Here is an 18,458-nt window from a genome sequence, read left to right on the forward strand (position 1 = left end):
CCCTTGGCTTTTTTGGGTCTCATTTTTTTTTTAGCTTTTGACTGCTTTGCAAATACAATATAAAAGGGTAAAGCCAAGGGAGGATTTAATTGTGATAAATGTTAAGTGTCGCCATAAATTACAGTTAGAGAATAATGTTAAGGACTTATAAATTAATTAAAGCAGCACCTTACTTTTCAGTGCCTGGCCCTGAAAACAACAATTAAAACCCAATGTACTTAATTTCCCTCTAAAAGGCATGGACTGATCAGGAAGTAATTCTAAACACCCACAAGTGGAGTGAGGAGTCAGCTAAAACAGTGGATAAGAAATATAATGTAATGTTTGAATCGGACATCTCAGGCAGTTCTTCTAGATTTTATCTGAGGGAAGATAAAATGGCATTGTCCTTAGGATATCTTGATTTTGGAACCGCCTCTTAAGCATTGCTGAGATCAGGCAGTCTTCTAGTGAAATGGACAAAGTCTATCTCTTCGTCTACCTCTTCTCAAAATGTTGTAGTAATTGTGATATGACTGTTATTATTATATTTATTATACTTATTGCTATGTAAAAACAAGTGTGCTGAGCTTAATTTCATTTGTTTAAATGTAACCAGAATGCTACCTGTTTGCTCACAACCCCCCAGACCCCCACTTTTTTTTTTTTTTTTTTTTCACTCCTTTGTCTTGTCTTTTTCAGGAAAAATATAGTCAATACTTTTTCTACTCACCAGCAGGTCTTTTATATTTTTTAGTTTTAATCAGAAAGGTCAAGGTCAGCGTGTCCTGTAACTTTTAATACTTTCACCTTCTTAAAGGTTAAGAGCTTAGAAAAGTTGCCCAGCTAGTTATATTCAACTGAATGTTCCTATAAGGTATCCATCAAATGTTTCCTAGAAAACTTCTTCCTCTAATATGCACTGTAAAATCAGGTCTGAGGTCCAAGCCTTTTAAAGAAATACTGTGATAAATAAATAAATAAATAAATAAATTTAAAAAGACATCAAAAAAACAAAACAAAACAAAACAAACAAAAAAAAAACTGTGGGACACCACTTATATCTTCCATTAGTAAGATTAAAAACAAAAACAAAAACAAAACACCATAAACATTTTGCTTGTCTCAAAGTCTTTGTTCATTGTATTATTCATTATTTAATGCAAACCTGCTCAATTATTTGTTTTCTTGACCTTGATTAACTTCAATAATTTCCTATACAATTTTGTATCTTTTTCTATTTTGATGCTTAACTTATTTTCAACATATGTACATTCTCTTTGCTAAAGACAGCACCCAGAATTTTAGCAGTTTAAGCAAATTGGTCTCATATGGTCAAAATATTATCTAATGTACTTTCCTCTTATATATCAAAAATGTACACCCAAAATATTATTATCTTTAGCATATTATTTTCATGAGTAACAAAATTTTCTTATTTGTATCTGTATCAAAATCATCGCTGGAAGATGTAATATTTCCTTAGATGTAAATCACTTCAAAATTTCACTTTTTTTTTTTTTTTTTTTTTTTTTTATTAAATAAAAGTATGGTGTCAGTTTGATTGTGTTTCTCTCAAGCTTGATTTCCAGTTAAGATTCAGAACGGTTTCCTATGCAGCTGTTGTCTGACCATATTCAGAGTTGAAAGGAACTTTATCTTTAAAATAAAAATTGTAATTACCAACCTGCTTGAATATGACTCCACAAAATGAAATATTTATATCTGATTTAAAATAGCAAGTTGATCCAAATTGCTCTGTTTTCATTGGTATTATTAAATTTCAAAACCTTACTTTAAATGGTTTTTGAGGCTAACCAGGATCAGGTTTTGTATGCTTATCCATGGTTTTTACTTACAATTGCCCCGTGACACAATTTTCAAAACACTATTACCTTGTTTTGGATTATTAGCAAACACAAAATTATTTAATTTCAAGAAGTGGAACTGATTATTATTTTATTTTGAAAGTATTTTAAAAAGTTTTTTTCTGGTTACTTTAAAATAACTTTTGTCCCAAAAGTACTGTATGCTTTACTTTGATTACAAATATATGTATATATATATATATATAGTGTATGTATATGTATATATACACATACATATATATATACCTGAAATGTTTGTTACATGAATTGAGGGAAAATGAAAAAGAAAAATGATATAAAGCACCATATTATGTTCATTGCATCCATTTGAAAATTCTTAATTTTGTTCATAAAGTTTCATTCTTTTCTTCCCAGACATATGGCATAATGTATTTTGTACAATATGTTCATCATTTAAATAAAAACTTTACAATCTTTTTGGCTTAAATTATCCTATACAAAAATTAAAAATAATAATAATAATAATAAAAAAAACATAAGTCATATAAAGAACTCGAACTCATTCACTATGTGAATGAGACCATTTCCATCTTATAGAAAGAAGGTTAAATCAGTTAAGAGTAGAACTTCTCTGAGCTAGGCAAAAATATTCAAACTGTCTAGATTTGATATTGGACATAAATTTTTGTTGTTGTTGTTACGTTTTATTTTTTATGCTTCCTTCAGTTTCACAATGTTCACATTGCTGACTTATTCTATTCTTCAGTCAGTTACCTTGTAATCACCTCTCTTGTTGTGCACAGTCTACCAAACTTGGTACTAGTGCAGTCATCTTCCTTCATCCAATCTATAAACAGCTTATGTACTGGTAAAGTTAAATGCCACATGATAGAGGAACTTAAGTCCAAGCACTCAAATTTAATCCAGTTTTTTGTGTACACCAATACATTGGAAACCCCTTTATTTGGATTCATGTGTAATTTCTCTTGTTAGTAGTCCCAGTAACCACTATGATGAAAGGATATTTCATTCTTGCTCATAATTATTTATTATACCTCTCAAATCTTCTGCGTTTCATTTGATGTATTACCAGAAAATTCCTTGGGAAACCAAGGAAATGAGAGACTTGGGAGGCTTGTTAGTTGTTTAAGGAAGATGAGCACAGGGGGAAAGATAGAAATATTGACAACATTCATCTCTACTCCACAGAGCATCAAACCTGCTGGACACTACGTACCATTACTATGCCCTTCTTAATGCAGTCTTGCAAGTTGGACAGCATGCTTTATTAGAGCTGAGAGACTTTAAATTTGATATCATATGTAACCAGCACAACTGCACGAGTTCCCAGCCTTGTTTGAGTCATACCCAAATTAATACCTTTTGGGAAGGATCTGAGCCAAAATCTCAGCATGCCATTCAACTCAGTCTCAAGGGTTTCATACATGCTCAGATTATGCATGCCTTTAATCCTATTGCACATTAAACAGCATGAATAGGACAACATCTTGGTCAGCTGAAATCCTAAAACAATATTTAGATCAGACTAACTGGTACTAAGCATCTTGTACTTAGCTGCTCACCAAAACACAATGTTTTTCCTGACAAGTCTTTCCTTGCCCACTGGGTCAGGGATCAAAAAGACTAAAATTTACAAATGATCCCCTGCTGGCTTCCAAATCCCAACCACAGAATCTGTGCTCAAAATCCTTTGGAAGACTAGAAGTATTCATTGAGCAGCAGCTGCCAATCAAAATTGTCTCACTTTTTTTTTTTTTCCCCTCATCTCTTTGTATTTATACATGACTGATACTCATACTATATCTGACTCAAAGCTGAAGCAGTATTTTGTCATAGCTGCTTACTTGTGTACTTGACCTTACTATGTAGTGCTCTTAGGAACTTCCATGGTACATATAAAATGTCCCTTGCAAGCTGCAAACATTACCTGTCTTTCCTGTTCTTTGTTACCCATTTTATGGTTTCTGGGGGCAACATAAGGTATTGCCAATACTGAGGACATGCAAATACCATAAAAGAATTTGATAGTTTAGTTGGTCAGACTGACAGAAACAGGATGGAAATTATTACCATAAAACACAGTGTCATGTGCTTGAGTCTGAACAATAAGAACTTTGGTGACTGAACTTTTATCAACTGGAAATCAAATAAATTGAAGAACACTTGAGAATATGTAAGGACACAACTAGAACAACTAGTGTGATGCAATTCAGAAAAAAGAATGGCAAGAAACCCAGGATATATTAAAGCAGGTTATTTTAGCACAGACCAGGGTTACTAGTACCATCAGGGAAGACAGTCATAAGAATTCATTTGGAATATTGTATGCAGGACTAGTTATCTGTGTTCAGGAAGTAGTTATAAATGGAGGGAAGATTTACTAGTGTTATGCAGTAGCTATTTTATTAAGACAATTTAAAAAAGATTTAGCTTCTTTAGCATTACTAAAAGAAGGTTTAGAGGGCCTATAACTCTGAAATGACGTTTGCGATAAATAGTTAAGAGGAAGAAGATTTTTTAAGTAAAAGAACAGAATATCAACAGAAAACAGTATATTGTTCATAATCAGTTTTATCTTGCTAACTAAACAATTTCTAACCATCCAAAAATTAACTTATATTCTTTAATATAAAGCAGTGAGTAGGAATTTAGTTGTAAGATGGTGACAAGAAGAAAATATTTTAGATCTCACAAAAAGAGATTAGGCTTGTGATATGAATTATTATGTATCAAATATGTCAAGGGGGTTGAAATGAGATCTCTTGCTACTTATTTACACTACACTTATACAGCATTAAACTTGTGCCTTAGACCTCTGATAGTCACTTCTGGATGCAAGAAAAAAATATCTTTATATCTTGCTAAAAATATATTTTTTGAAGTAAAGTTCTGTTTTTTGTTGTTGTTGTTATTTTATTTTATTTTATTGGGGGGGGGGGCATTGGAAACTGGCTATAATTAAAGAAAAAGCATAGGTAGGATATTTTGATGGTTCTACTGTTCTAAAGCATAGAATCATAGAATGGTTTGTGTTGGAAGGGACATTAAACATAATCTAGTTCTAATCCCTGCCTTGGACAGGGACACCTTCTACTAAACCAGGTTGCTCAAAGCCCTATCCAACCTGGCCTTAAACACTTCCAGGGATGGGGCAATCTCAACTTCTCTGGGCAACCTGTTTCAGTGCCACCCTCATAGTTAAGAATTTCCTCGTAACATCTAATTTAAATCTACGCTCTTTTAGTTTAAAACCGTTCCCCTTTGTCCTATCATTATCTGCCTGAGTAAAGGCAGTCAATGTTCAGTGACTTACTATTGTAGCCTTCTTATTTACATAGGGTAGAATGACCACTTAGTTAGGCTTTGGAAGGACAAATTTCCTTTACTTGAAATTTAATACATATTTGTACTATGGAGCATGGTACTTAATTTCTTGGCTCACTTGAGAGTTTTAATTAATTGCTTCACTGAAAATGCAGGGATTTAGCTAGTGTAGGTGACCATAAACATCTTCTGCTTCCTTTCTGTGCCATACCATATTTGTGACTTTAACTGAATATCTTAGTTTTCCTTTGGGCCTGTGATAAGTGGAGGAAAGCAGAATAGCTATTACATGAATATATCTAAAATAAACATCTATCACATAGGTAGCTGAGATTGTGAAGGAATGGGCTCAATGGCCCAAGTGGTGCCTCCCAATACAATTTTTCCAAATCTCTCAAGTTCCCACTCCATGACAACAAACATTTAATTCTTCCCCTGTGCCACCAATTCTCCATTAATCTCACAGATTCACCACTTGTTTAAATCCCACATAATTCTCACAAATACATTAAAGTATTTAACATTCCCCAACATCATCCTTCTCTGAACCAAAGACATGCCTGGTAACTCTCAGGAAATTAATCACTTTTCCATCAAAACACCATTACTGCTAGCAAATACAGCATATTTTCATACCCCCAAAACAAAATCTCCCATGCTACAAATCTTCCTTCCAGACTCATATTTTTTTCCCTCACCCATTTTTAGAATCATCACCCACTGAAACCAATCTCTTTCTAAAATTGAGCAAAAACATATCCCATTACAATAAGACAGAAAGACCTGCTGTGTCTGGTCCAAGTAGTTCTAAATAAATCACTCCTACAGAGCCCTTACTTCATGTTCTTTTTCCACGTAAAATATTTTGCATTTCTTTTAACAAACTGCCAGGACTTCTTGGGGATATATCTTTCTCCTCTCAGTGCTAGGAAACAAGTCCCTTTATGATCACATGAGGAAAGTTCATTCAAAATACAGAAACACTGAATATTGAATGATGAATACTGAAAAAATACTTGGCTTCGGCTGCATGATGAAAAGCAGTGAACCCCATCTGAAACTCTAAGAAATATCTTTCCAAAGTGTATTACCACTGTTACGGGCACACAGACAGTAGGAAAACACTAACTTTTTAGTGAGCTCTTAGTTACCTGAACAGGCTTACACTGAGAATTTGTGCTCATGGAGTTTTTCCTGACCATGTGTTTAATAAATCTGAAAGTTAAGCACAACTCTTATTGTAAGCAATCACTTCTTTAAGATGGGATGACACTACATTTTCATTTATTAAAGAAGTTTTAATGAACATTTTAAAGACAACCTCGCTTAAATCCCACCTTTACCATTCCCTGTGTTACCTAGGCAACATTTATATTCTCTTTATATCTGTTTCCTTCTGTAAATGTTTTCTATAATAATACTTTCTATAATAACTAATAAAAAAAGGTGTTCTGATGTGAGCAATGATTAGTTCATGGTTTCATAGCACATTGAAATCTTTGGATTAAAGATGCTGTGTAAGTATCGATACTATTATTTTTAACAATATTTGTTTAAGCTATGATAACACCTTTCAAAGAGTAATCTCTGATCTTACATTATTCTTTCAGTTTCTCAAAATGATTTATCTAAATAGTAAGGAAGAAAATACTTATGCAGGAGGGCCAAGAATAAGGGTAGCTACTTTTTAAAAGCAGATGTTTTAAAAGAAATGTGTACAATTCAGCAAAGTTAGGGAATAGATAGGGGTTTCTGTCAAGTTAGTATGATAAATGAAAGGGCTCTAGTGGCCCTTCTGTTTGTTTAGACCTCTTGTTCCTGCTACAACTCTGCACAAAACTAGCATTGAAGTGTCTACTGTTAAAACATAACATAACCTGACAATGATCAGCCCACAGGGCTTTTCCAAGAGAAGGCCATATTGTTCTGCATGGGGAAGTGCTCTAGCACGAGATGTCCTGAGACATGAAGGAAAGCACCAAGTGCGGAAAACTTTCCAGTACATTAGTAGTATATGAAAGTAGCTGACCACTTGTACATTAATATTGCCTTGTCCCAGAGACTGACATATGGGAAAGTACTGCATAAGATTCTCTAAAGACAGCTTGTTTTATCCTTGTATTATAACAACAGCCACAACATGCAGGAGATTCCAGGTTTAACAATATAGGACCCAAACACATTTTCGTATAGTTATCACTTAATTTTTATCTTGTGCAGATGACTGAACAACGTTAGAATTATTATTATTATTATTATTATTACCATGGATTTACTAAATCCACTACAGTATGTTTACTTTAAGAATAGTTTTAACTTTAAGCATTTTATATACCAATCAGGGCATTTGTTGTTAAACAGTTTTCTGCTAATGGCAAAGGTATTCTGTATTTGACTCCAGAGGATTTTTAAATGTCATGAAAAAGACTGGTATTTATGATATATTTAAGATCTTACATTTCAAATTAAGTCAAACAGTCTGATGCTGAGTTGAAAACAACATAAGAATTAAAGAAAATGATCATGAAATATATATATATAACGAGAATCTATATTTTCCAAATCTGCACACAGAGAAATTTAAGCAACAGTGATCTGAATTTAATGGTTTGTTCTTGTTGTTGTTCTTTGTTTGTTTGTTTCTAAGTACAATACTGACATGTCAAGATATCATTATGTTTCTACTTATGCAGTGTAAAGAAGAAATAGGCAATGCATCGTTTGGTATTTCTGCGGAAATATATCAGATATAAAACCTCTCCAATTTGTACAGGTGGTTTTCATATATACCTGAATTTCACCAGAGTTCACACGTCTTGGGAAATATTATGCTGCAGCCAGAAGGTTTTCACAGCTTGAACATTCAGTTAATTTAAGTCACTGAAGATTTATTTATTGATCTATTTATTTATTTATTTATTATGCCAGTTCCACTAACATGAAAGAGCTGGAAAGAGTAAATAGAAGTAATACCTGGAAGATATTGAGTATAATTCTAGCACTTCCTCACACAAAACATGAGTCTCTTCTGCATCTGACATCCTATACTAAGCTGCCTCAAGCTCAAGGTATTGATTGGTACAGTTGAGGAACAAATGAGGTTATGGGCAAGGAAAAAATAAAAAAAAAAAAAAAAAAATAAAGAAAAAAAACTTAGCTGTGCTGAGATCTGGGTACCCCTATCCAGCCCAGCATGAGGAAGAAAAAAAATACATCTTAAACAGGACTGACCCTCACACTCCACAGCCCTTATGGCACAGAGAAAGGCTTGACTGATAATTGCAAAATGTCATACGAAAAAAAGTGAAGTTTGTTGTTGGAAGAATTCTGGAAGGTTTTTTAGGGATTCCCTCCCCCCACACACTTTTTTTTTTTTTTTTTTTTTTACTTTGAGAATATTGAGTTAAAGGTAAAACACAAACAGCTTTATTTTAGGGATGAGTTTTGTTTCATCTGTGTCACTGTTGGCTGGTATAACATTGGTGGGAACTGAACATTTTTCTAGACCCATACACCTATACACAGTGGCTGAATATCATCAGTTGTCAAGGAATATTTTGGTGAGCATTACCTTATTTTATATATCTCTGGGAAATTAAACTAGGAGAAAAAAATAAAAAAAATAATAACAAAAAATAACACCTGTCTGTACAACTATGAAGATGTTCTTTTAGGCTTAAAAAATCATATAAATTTTAAATAATCCTCAAAAACAGCATAATTTTCTTACATATAATGAATATTCCTTCTGTTATTTGCTAGATCAATCCATGCAGTCAGAAATTAAAGTATCCAAGGCATAGAGAAACTAACAATAGAAAGAAATCAGCAAGTCAACTTTTATGCATTTAATAGTCTGCTGCACATTCCCTCCAGTTTCTAGCTTTGCAAGAGCATATGTTTCTTTTATTTGTTTTCTGGAAAGCACCCAAGGGACCTCGCTGAAGGTAGCGTGGGATGACACACAAATTGAGTTGGCCAATGCTTCCCTTTGCAGGTGCTTTTCTCAGTTCATGGACACTACAATACAGGAGTGATTCATTCTGTTTACAACTATTCTACAACAGTATGAACTCAAGGAAACTGTCTGTACCACTGCAGTTTTCCCCAAAGTCTTAGAAATGATTAAATGTTCACATTGAAGCAGACAATGAAGAACTCTGTGGGAAAAGAGGCTTTTTTTCTTTTTTCTTTTTTCTTTTTCTTTTTTTTTTTTCCATTTTTCCTTTTACTTTTTTTCCTACATTTACTTGTGGATTGTTTGAAATGCCAAGAATATGATTATTAATGTGCATATAAATATCAGTTCTCACAACATCAACCCTAACTCAGATATTGAAATCATGACCACCTATCAGCAGGTGGTCACTAAATGATTAAGTGTTATTTGTAGTTCATGCTATTAATTCTAGCTTAATGCAAGTTAGAAAGTGTGTAGAAAACTTGTCTCAGTGCTAGAGATTATAATTGAGGAACATACCTCATTTCTAGTTCCTGGGATCTAGGTTTTAAGGACTGACATAATGGAAACCCTAGGATGAGGAAAACTTACCTGGGTGTCCCCCTGCTCCTGGTGGTGTGTTACCCATAGCTGTCCATGAAGTCTGGGCAACTTCTTTTTCTTCTGCTACACAAAAGCTACCTTAAGAGTGCACAGAATAAATAATAATAATAATAATAAAAAAAAACTGGGTCAAAAGCCTGGCCACTGCCCCTCCACAAATGCTGCATGTAAACCTAGGATGTCTGCCTCAGCTCTTAGCATTGATGCTCAGTCAATTCTTGACTTTCCCATTTCAAATTAATATCAAGATGCAAAAGAGAATGGAGAGGATTGGCCAAAAGTCTTTTATTGATCACTGCATTTTATATAAATTATTAAATATGCATTGGAACATAGTTGAAAACATACTTTGTTGCTTGTAAGGGCCCTAACTCATTGGATGTTGAGTTCCTGCCTCAGTGGATGTTTAAAGAAGTTAAGCATATAGGAACAGAGGCAATAGGATGATATAACAAACATGCAGACTTCCTGGAATACACTATTTGACATAGCTGAAGAACTTCACAGGGGCATAGGAAATGTGAACTGAGGCCTGCTCTGGCAAAGTAGGAATTTGAGCTTTGGCCTCCCACATAGTTGGTCTGTATTTTAACAAGTGGGGTACTGTAAAGAAGGGGAATGCTTCCCTCTGGGGTCCCCTGTGAGGCAGAGCTCATCAGACCCAGGCACAGGAATACAGGAAAAGATGACTGAGTATTCCAGATGGTCATAATATTTGACTCAGATGAAAAAGGTGGTTTGAATCTCAGGCATTCTTGGTCTTATTTTGCTTCATTTAAAATAGGATTTCAACAGCTTCCTTTTCATGCTCTGTAAGTTCAACATGAATTCTGCAAGCAGACTTTTATTTTATTTAATTTTATTTAGGACAGGTAGATTTATTCCTGAAAATAGCTTCTTTCTACATCTTGTTTAGGAACCAAATCCTGCTGCCTCATCAACACAAATAGATTTTTGTTTGTTTACGTTTTGACGTTATGATTTTTTTCTATTTTAGCTAGATATAAGATAGACCCTGAAAAGTCAATGTTCAAACTCCTGTCTGCAAGAGTCCCTCTCACTATGTTTATTACAGAATAGTCCACCACCTTTAGTCACAAAATTCAAATCGAATCTGACTCTAACATGTCCTTGCAGACCCACTACAACTGAAAGAGTAATCTAATGTAGATTCTAGCACATTGTGAGCATTATTTAAAAGCAAATAAACACATAGTTCAGAAAGTTATGGTAGACTGTAGACACAGAGCTGTGAAGAAGTGAAGAAAATTGAATCTTTATTACTAAGGGTAAAATTAGAGTGAAGAGCAGTTAAACAGATCTGCCAGAAAACTTAATTTGGGCTGCTCTTATAACTGAATGGCAGGAATCTCATCTGGTTTTCAAAGAGTTGTGTATTTTCATAAACTGAATAACTTTGAGAACAGAATAGCTCAGACACAAGAAACTTCACATTTTCCTGTTCTGATGTGTTGCAGAAGAATCACATGTAGTAAAAGGCATAATCTGAAGATATATAAAGTTGTGTTTTCCTATGATACAGTAGTGCCCAATGAGTTATATTAAAATATGAGAATACATCCTGAAGGTTTTTAACTTATTGTAGCCTTTTTTTTTTTTTTTTTTTTTTTTTCCCAAGAAATAGGAAGGAAACTGGAATATAAAATCAGTGTTGTGGTGTTAAACTTCTTACTTTACAGTTCAGAACATAACAGGAACAGAATATTGACAGTGGTCCACTATTGGTCCAAGAGTTAACATGTTCTTTAGTAAAGGAGTAGCACTGAGAAATCATTTGGGCACTAAACTAATGAGAATAAGGATTTTTTTTTTTTCAACATAAGTTGCCCTAAGAAAATGAGAAATAGGAGTTCTACATGCTACTTCTGACCCCAATATTTTCTTCGTCTTCATTGAATGTATTTAACAACAATGTAGTGAATCAGATTGTTGAGTAAAGCTATTCAGTGGTCAAATGTATGTTGTCAGAGAGTTCATGAAAAAGTCATTAGCTCTCCTCCCCTTCTCTTTCACTGTCAGGCAGAATCATGTCATAAATATAGCCACTTGTCTAGCAGGATATCAATCTATCCAGGTATCAGCCACTTCCTGTCTCTGGCCATATGTTTCTGTTATTTATGTCAAGAAAATAGCATTTACACAACCGCTGCTAGTTGTTTACAGAAGTTTAACTCCTGTGATAAAGTCCTGCTTGTGTTGCATGCTTTTAGCCCATAGATAATACATGAGATTGTACATTTTAAAATATGCTTCCACATGCATGATAGAATAAACACAGACGTGAACTGACAGCACCATCTGCCAAGCACAGCTGATGTCAGGGGAATGGTCTCTGCACAATATTCTGCCACTACCCCATGAGATAAGACTATTTTTTCTCATGGCATAACTATGCTAAATTTGTCTTGTTCATCTAGTACTCAAACTGTTAAAAATCTCAGAAGTAGAAGGGACTCAAAAACAGGCCTTCTAAGAAGCACTGCAGGGTGGAATAGTGGAAATTTAACAACTCTCATATATATTTTTCTTGCTCTTATGACTGGTCATATTCTTGTTTGCATACTTACACTAAAAATAAACCTGTAAGCAATGTATACATGATACCTAGATACTCAGTGCTCTGAAGTCATGTAAAATTCATAATATTAATCTTTAAGTGGTCCATCTGAAAGTTAGGGCAATCTGCCTTCACATGCAATGTAGCTGTTTGCAGTGAGACATTAGCAAAAGTTTTTGTTGTTGTTGTTTGTTTCTTTGTTTTTCCTCCTATAACCCCCCATTATTCACAGTCCTTATTGAAACAAATGAACAAAGTAAAGGTATTTTTTTTCCTTTTAATATTTTCAAATTCATAAGCTTTTTTTTTTTGTTTAGATTCATATCCATTATCAAGAGATGACTCTATTAACAGACTATCTTCTGGAGGTAACTGGTAGGATTAGGAGGGAGAAAATCCTTTTGGATGTCCTGAAACAGCAATAAATTCAAAGCTGCAAGGTCCATGAATATGTGACAATCAACATCTACAAGGGAATGAAATAGTGACTTCACCAAATGTCTCAATGAGCATATTCCTGTCTTCCAAGCCTCAAAATCTACACTGTTAATGGGCACAAACGGTCAACGACCTTATCTAGTCAGGTTAGCAGGAAGCTAGAAGGACATTTACTGGAGCAAACTGACAATGACAGTTGTCCACATCCTGCTCTGTGATAATCTCAAAACCATAGGTAATCATAATAGTTCATAATTGGATATGTCATATGCCTGAATTTCCCTGCTTATTCTACTTAAAGAATAGAACAGAAGTGTGTGAACTTGTGCAGCCAGGAGGTTCAGAAGTCCAAGAGAAACTGGTTCTGTCAATTTACAGATTAGCAATTGCATGCATGTGGAAAATGCTCAACCCATTCTGACTCCATCCATCTCGTTTGGCATGCACAAGTCACAACTGGCAGGCATGTTTGCCACACTTTAGGCATGCCTGGACTATGAGTCCTCCTAGCAGTTAGAGTTGTTGGGTATCCACAGAAGAAGCTTGAAATTTCATTTTCAAATCCTAGCTTTGCCTGACAGGAGCTACATCTATCATGTGGAGAGTTCTGGATTCCTTGTAATCATGGGACTGTGGCCTTTATTTCTGACAAGATATTCTACTCTGAGCTTGAAGAAGTATTTCTTAATGAAAATGCTCTCAGAAATGTTCCAGAGGAAAGTTTTAGTATGTCTGAATCAGCTTTTTCTCACAATAAACCTTTATTTGAATAAGTAAAATAATATAAATATTCTTTATTCATAAAAATAAAGACTACTTGACCATCCCTATTTGCTGGTATCCAGATTTCCATTTTGCACAGTGAAATCACATTGGTTCTGCTACTGTCAAGGCCTTCACTCATAGCAGCTAGCTGTGGAACAAGGTTTGTGCTGTTCTATATTATCTGATGTAACATATATGTATTTGATTTAATATTTTGTTGCATGTTACCTACTCTTTGCTTTTTATTGAAATTATATGACATCAGTATTAAAAGAGTTTGTAAGGAGAAAATAAATCAAATTCATGACCAATTGTGATTCAATCTTCTTAATTTACTTTACTATTGTAAAAATAAATAAATAAATAAAATCATTGAAAAATATTCTTCTAAGTAAAACAATTTTTTCTTGCTTTCTTATGCACATAATTTATTTGGAAATAAAAAGTTAGATCAGTGTGTTCTCATATTAAAATATTCTAAATGTAAAATATGCAACTGTTTTACAAACTGGGTAGTTTTTTGTTTTGTTTTTTAAATTACAGTGACTATATTTAAAAAAATTATACATGAAAGATACACTTTGTCATTATTGGTACAGAATTATCTTTCATAGTATTTACATCACTTTGTAATATGTATATAGAGGCTACCTTGTTACCCTACTAAAATTGAGTATATATTAAATCCTTGACTTGCCACTGTAACAAATCAGTCTAATTACATAGGATTATGTGGTGCATGAATTTTTTAAGTAGTTTCTTGACCTATGAAATAACATTAACAAAGAGCTATTGATGCAGGCATTCACTTCAGAAATATTTGTTAAACCATTGTTCTTAGATTAATTAATACTACTTCCTTTAATACTGTCATGTTTTTTCTGTTTTTGTTTATTTATAGTTTATTTACAGTTTAAAATGTTATTAACAAGCTGAGCATATTGTTTTTCATAACTACCTAAATTTTCAGTTTTGCAGATTTTTTTCTGTAAGTTATAAAAATCACTAGTTTTCATACTAGGCATGTTCTTTGCTTTACTTCCTATTCAGAAATTAATAATAACAAGCCATTTGTATTTGCTGCTTGTCTACAAGATCCACAGTCTTGAACAGTTTTTTTCCTCTCCCTCTCTCTCTCTTTTTTTTTTTTTTTTTTTATATTTTATTTTATTTACAGTATACCAAGGTCTGCACAGGTTTGAAGGGTACATTAGATTCTGAAAGCAAAAACAAAGTTATTTGGAACTGACATAGTACAGGAAAACAGAACATGTAAACAGCAAGGTTTGAAATCCTACCACATCTCTTCACTTTATCTTCTAGGGAAAGTGTTACTTACGTGCAGATACACACGCAATAAACTTACATGTATATATAACAGCAAATCTGTTAAATGGTACACCATGACATTAATGTGTCAACTCTGGAGCCATATAGTTTTTTTCTAAAACTTCAGAGATCATTATAGTTAAAATAAAACTTAATGGACAGGTTCATCTACAAATTAAAGCATACTTTCTGAACAGTCTGAGTGTTACCTTTAAGACAAAGTCAGTTGGGATAGTCTGAATTTAGTAGCTGTCACCATGCCCCCAAAATACCTGACAGGTACACTTACTGACATACGGTAGCCTTATGTAGGCAATGTCACACATTTAAACATCAAAGTGATGTTAAATAGATGTTAATAAGAAAGTAATCTTCCTCCTGATCATGTCACTCGTATAGATTTAAATCAGCTGTTAGAACTAATTGGAGTTCTACATAAGTAAGGAATAAAGAATTAGAGTTAATATAAGACAAATAAATAAAATTCTCTTCAAAGGCTTTTTTTTTTTTTTTTTTTTTTTACCTCTATTTGTATTCATGAACTGAGTACCAAATAGATTAATCAATAAAATTGATTCTCAGTAGAACTCGTGTGGAATCCCCTGATTCAAGTATATTTTTAAAATATAGCTAAACCTTCAAATTACTACCTGTTTGAACTCATCTGTAAGCATTATAGAATTCAAAGGGCAATCTTATTGTGGAAAGGGAAAAAGATACTTTTACTGGGGAACATGATCAGTGCAACAGCTGACACCTTTCTGCTAAATTAGGTTTTACAGGAACCAAATCTAGAGAGTCTGGTGGGTCTCAAGCCTGAGGTTTTTCCTTCGTACCTTCTGGGAAAATTCTGTGTTGTTCTTGTTTGGTTATTTTTAACTTAAAGTCATAGAAATTGAAGAGAAATACTAGAACATGCAGGTTGGATAGAACTATCCTTCAGCCTCTTACTCCAAGTATTGAATTTGGATAAAGTTGTTCATTGCCTTGTCTGAGCCCTGGACAGGGTTTCCATACCATCTTTTGGCACCTTCTTGCAAGACTAGACTACCATCATTGTGATGCCTCTTTTTCCCTGCATCCCACTGGAATTTCATATGTTGAACCTTTTAACTGTTGCCTCTTGTCTTTTTGGTGTGTGTCTCTGACAAGTCTGTCACTGTCGTCCCGATAAACTGTTTCACCCTACTTCAGGAAATGGAAGACACCAATTAAATCTCCCCTTATTAACACTGTCCTTTCTAGGCTAAGCAAACCCAGTGCCATTTGTCTCTCCTTGTACATCATGAAGTCAAGCCCAAGGCAACTGAATGAAGACATTCAAGAATTTTACACGCACACACTCCTACTTCTTTAGCCTGTATTTTATTAACATTGGTCCATGTTTAGAAAGATTAACACAGCAAATTCCACCTCATTCTGTAATTCCTATTAAAAAGAATAATTTAGATTCGGTGAAAAGTATTATTGAATTCCAGTGACCTAGGATTTCTGGGAATAATTTTACTTAGTATACCTTAGTAGGTATAATTCACCTGTAAGTGAATTATTTTAACTAAAACAACTGAAATTTGAAAATGTTAGATGCTATGGGAACCCTGCAGAGATACCAGTGGATAAGATCTGCTCTTGAAGTGATAAAACACTTTATTGGTTCAGTTTAATTGAATAAAACTTTAAAACCTATTATTAAACTTCATTATCTTTCTGCATTGTTTTAGGAGACTACTCAAAAGTATACATGTAAGCAGTTTTGGTAGGCATATTTATTATTTTAAAATAAATACATTTTAATAATGTAATGATATATCACAAGTTGCAGCTGAAGAGAAAATACAGGATCAAGAGCTCCTGTATTTTCAGAAATATCTTGTTCGTATCTCATGTGCTAAGAAATGTTAGGAAACCGTGGATATTTTGTCCTGTAATTTCATTTTATTTACAGTATTGATTTTGTTCTGGATTTTCAGAAGTAGAAAACAAATTTGAGTGTTACAAACTCTGCTTCTACCATTCAGTAATCACAGTGATGTCTCAGATATATTTGAAGTAAAAACTGTCCCATATATCTTCCTGAAATATTACTGCACAAACTTAGATATGGCAAGGTTAGCAACCGTTTTATTGGTCCTTGAAGCATATAAAAATGTGACCACCACAGGACTATGAAAGGTCTATATTTTTTCTATGGAGAAGGACCAGCCTCCTGGGACTCAGAGAGCAAACTAAAATTTCTCCTCTGCATTTTCCATTAACCTTATGCATTGACATTTGAGGACTATTTATTTATTTATTTAACTGGATATTTGCATGAAAAGATTAAAATAGTCATAATTAAAACTCTGTGTTTAGTTTAGTTTCTAAACACAGTATTCAACAGCTAGAGGAACACTACTGAAAGATGCATTAGTCTCTCTCTTTTTTTTCCCTAGGAACATGAACAATAGAACTCTGAGGGAGCGAGGGAGCTCAGCGAACATTGGTTACAATAAAATTAAGCTTAGTATTATCATTTTTTTTTTCTCTCTCTCTCTCTCTCTGAGACCAATCCCAAAACCTCGAAAACTACACTCAATGAAGAAGAAAAATCAAGAATGACAACAAGATTTTATTTTTTTCCTATGATAAAGCTTTTTAGCTCTTACTGCTCCATACATGAAGTATGCTGTTACTAAGACTGAACATATTCATAGATTAGGATGACTTCTAGCACTACCTCATCAGGAGGTTTCACTGAGGTTATGTTGCGTGTTCAGATTCTATTCAAATTCCAAGAATCTCACTAATAATTCCTACCATCAAGCCCTTAATTCTAAACTGGTATCCCATTTGCTTCTGATTCCTTCTCTGGCAGGAGTACAGGGGTTCTTCAATGCCCTCCTTCATTTCTGAGCCTTAGGAAGCACCATGTATCTCACACCAGGACCACACTGAAATGGGTGAGGATGTAGGGTAGGCAGACAGCAAATGCTGAGATTTAGCAGAACTGAATGTGTAGCCCTGGGCCTTATTTACTTAACTCCATTTACCCTTTTCTGAATACTCAATTATTAATTTCCTCATGGACTTTCCTTTTATAATTTTGGTCCCTTGATGTCAGGGTGAATAATTACAGTGAAAGCTGTTCACAGCCTCTGCCTCTGTGATGCAACATGACTGGAACAGATAATCTCAGAAACTCTTAACACTGGAAAGGTGCAAAGAGATACATAGAAGCTTGCCTCTTATCCAAAGTCAAATATATTTCTTAGAGATCTCAGAAAGCATGTTATTGCTAAACTCTCATGCCTGCCAAATTTCTGCTTCAAATATTGGGAGATAAAAGATTATCTGAAAAATAAAAATAAAAACCAACTTCTTGAATATTCACATCACAGTTTTTTTTTTTTTCAACAACAACAACAACAACAAAAATATGGTAATATCCCAAGCTACTGTTTTCAAGAAATTAAGGGTAGAAATGTCCAGCAACCTGAATAACATGCCATTTATTGGTAACATCTGGAACTATGCTTGTCTTCTCTCCCCTCATGACCTGTAAAGAGAATAAAACACATTGTTCAGAAACATGTTCCTTTTCTTTTCTTTTCTTTTCTTTTCTTTTCTTTTCTTTTCTTTTCTTTTCTTTTCT

Source organism: Oxyura jamaicensis, chromosome 2 (assembly GCF_011077185.1).
Source record: "Oxyura jamaicensis isolate SHBP4307 breed ruddy duck chromosome 2, BPBGC_Ojam_1.0, whole genome shotgun sequence".
Taxonomy (NCBI): Eukaryota; Metazoa; Chordata; class Aves; order Anseriformes; family Anatidae; genus Oxyura; species Oxyura jamaicensis.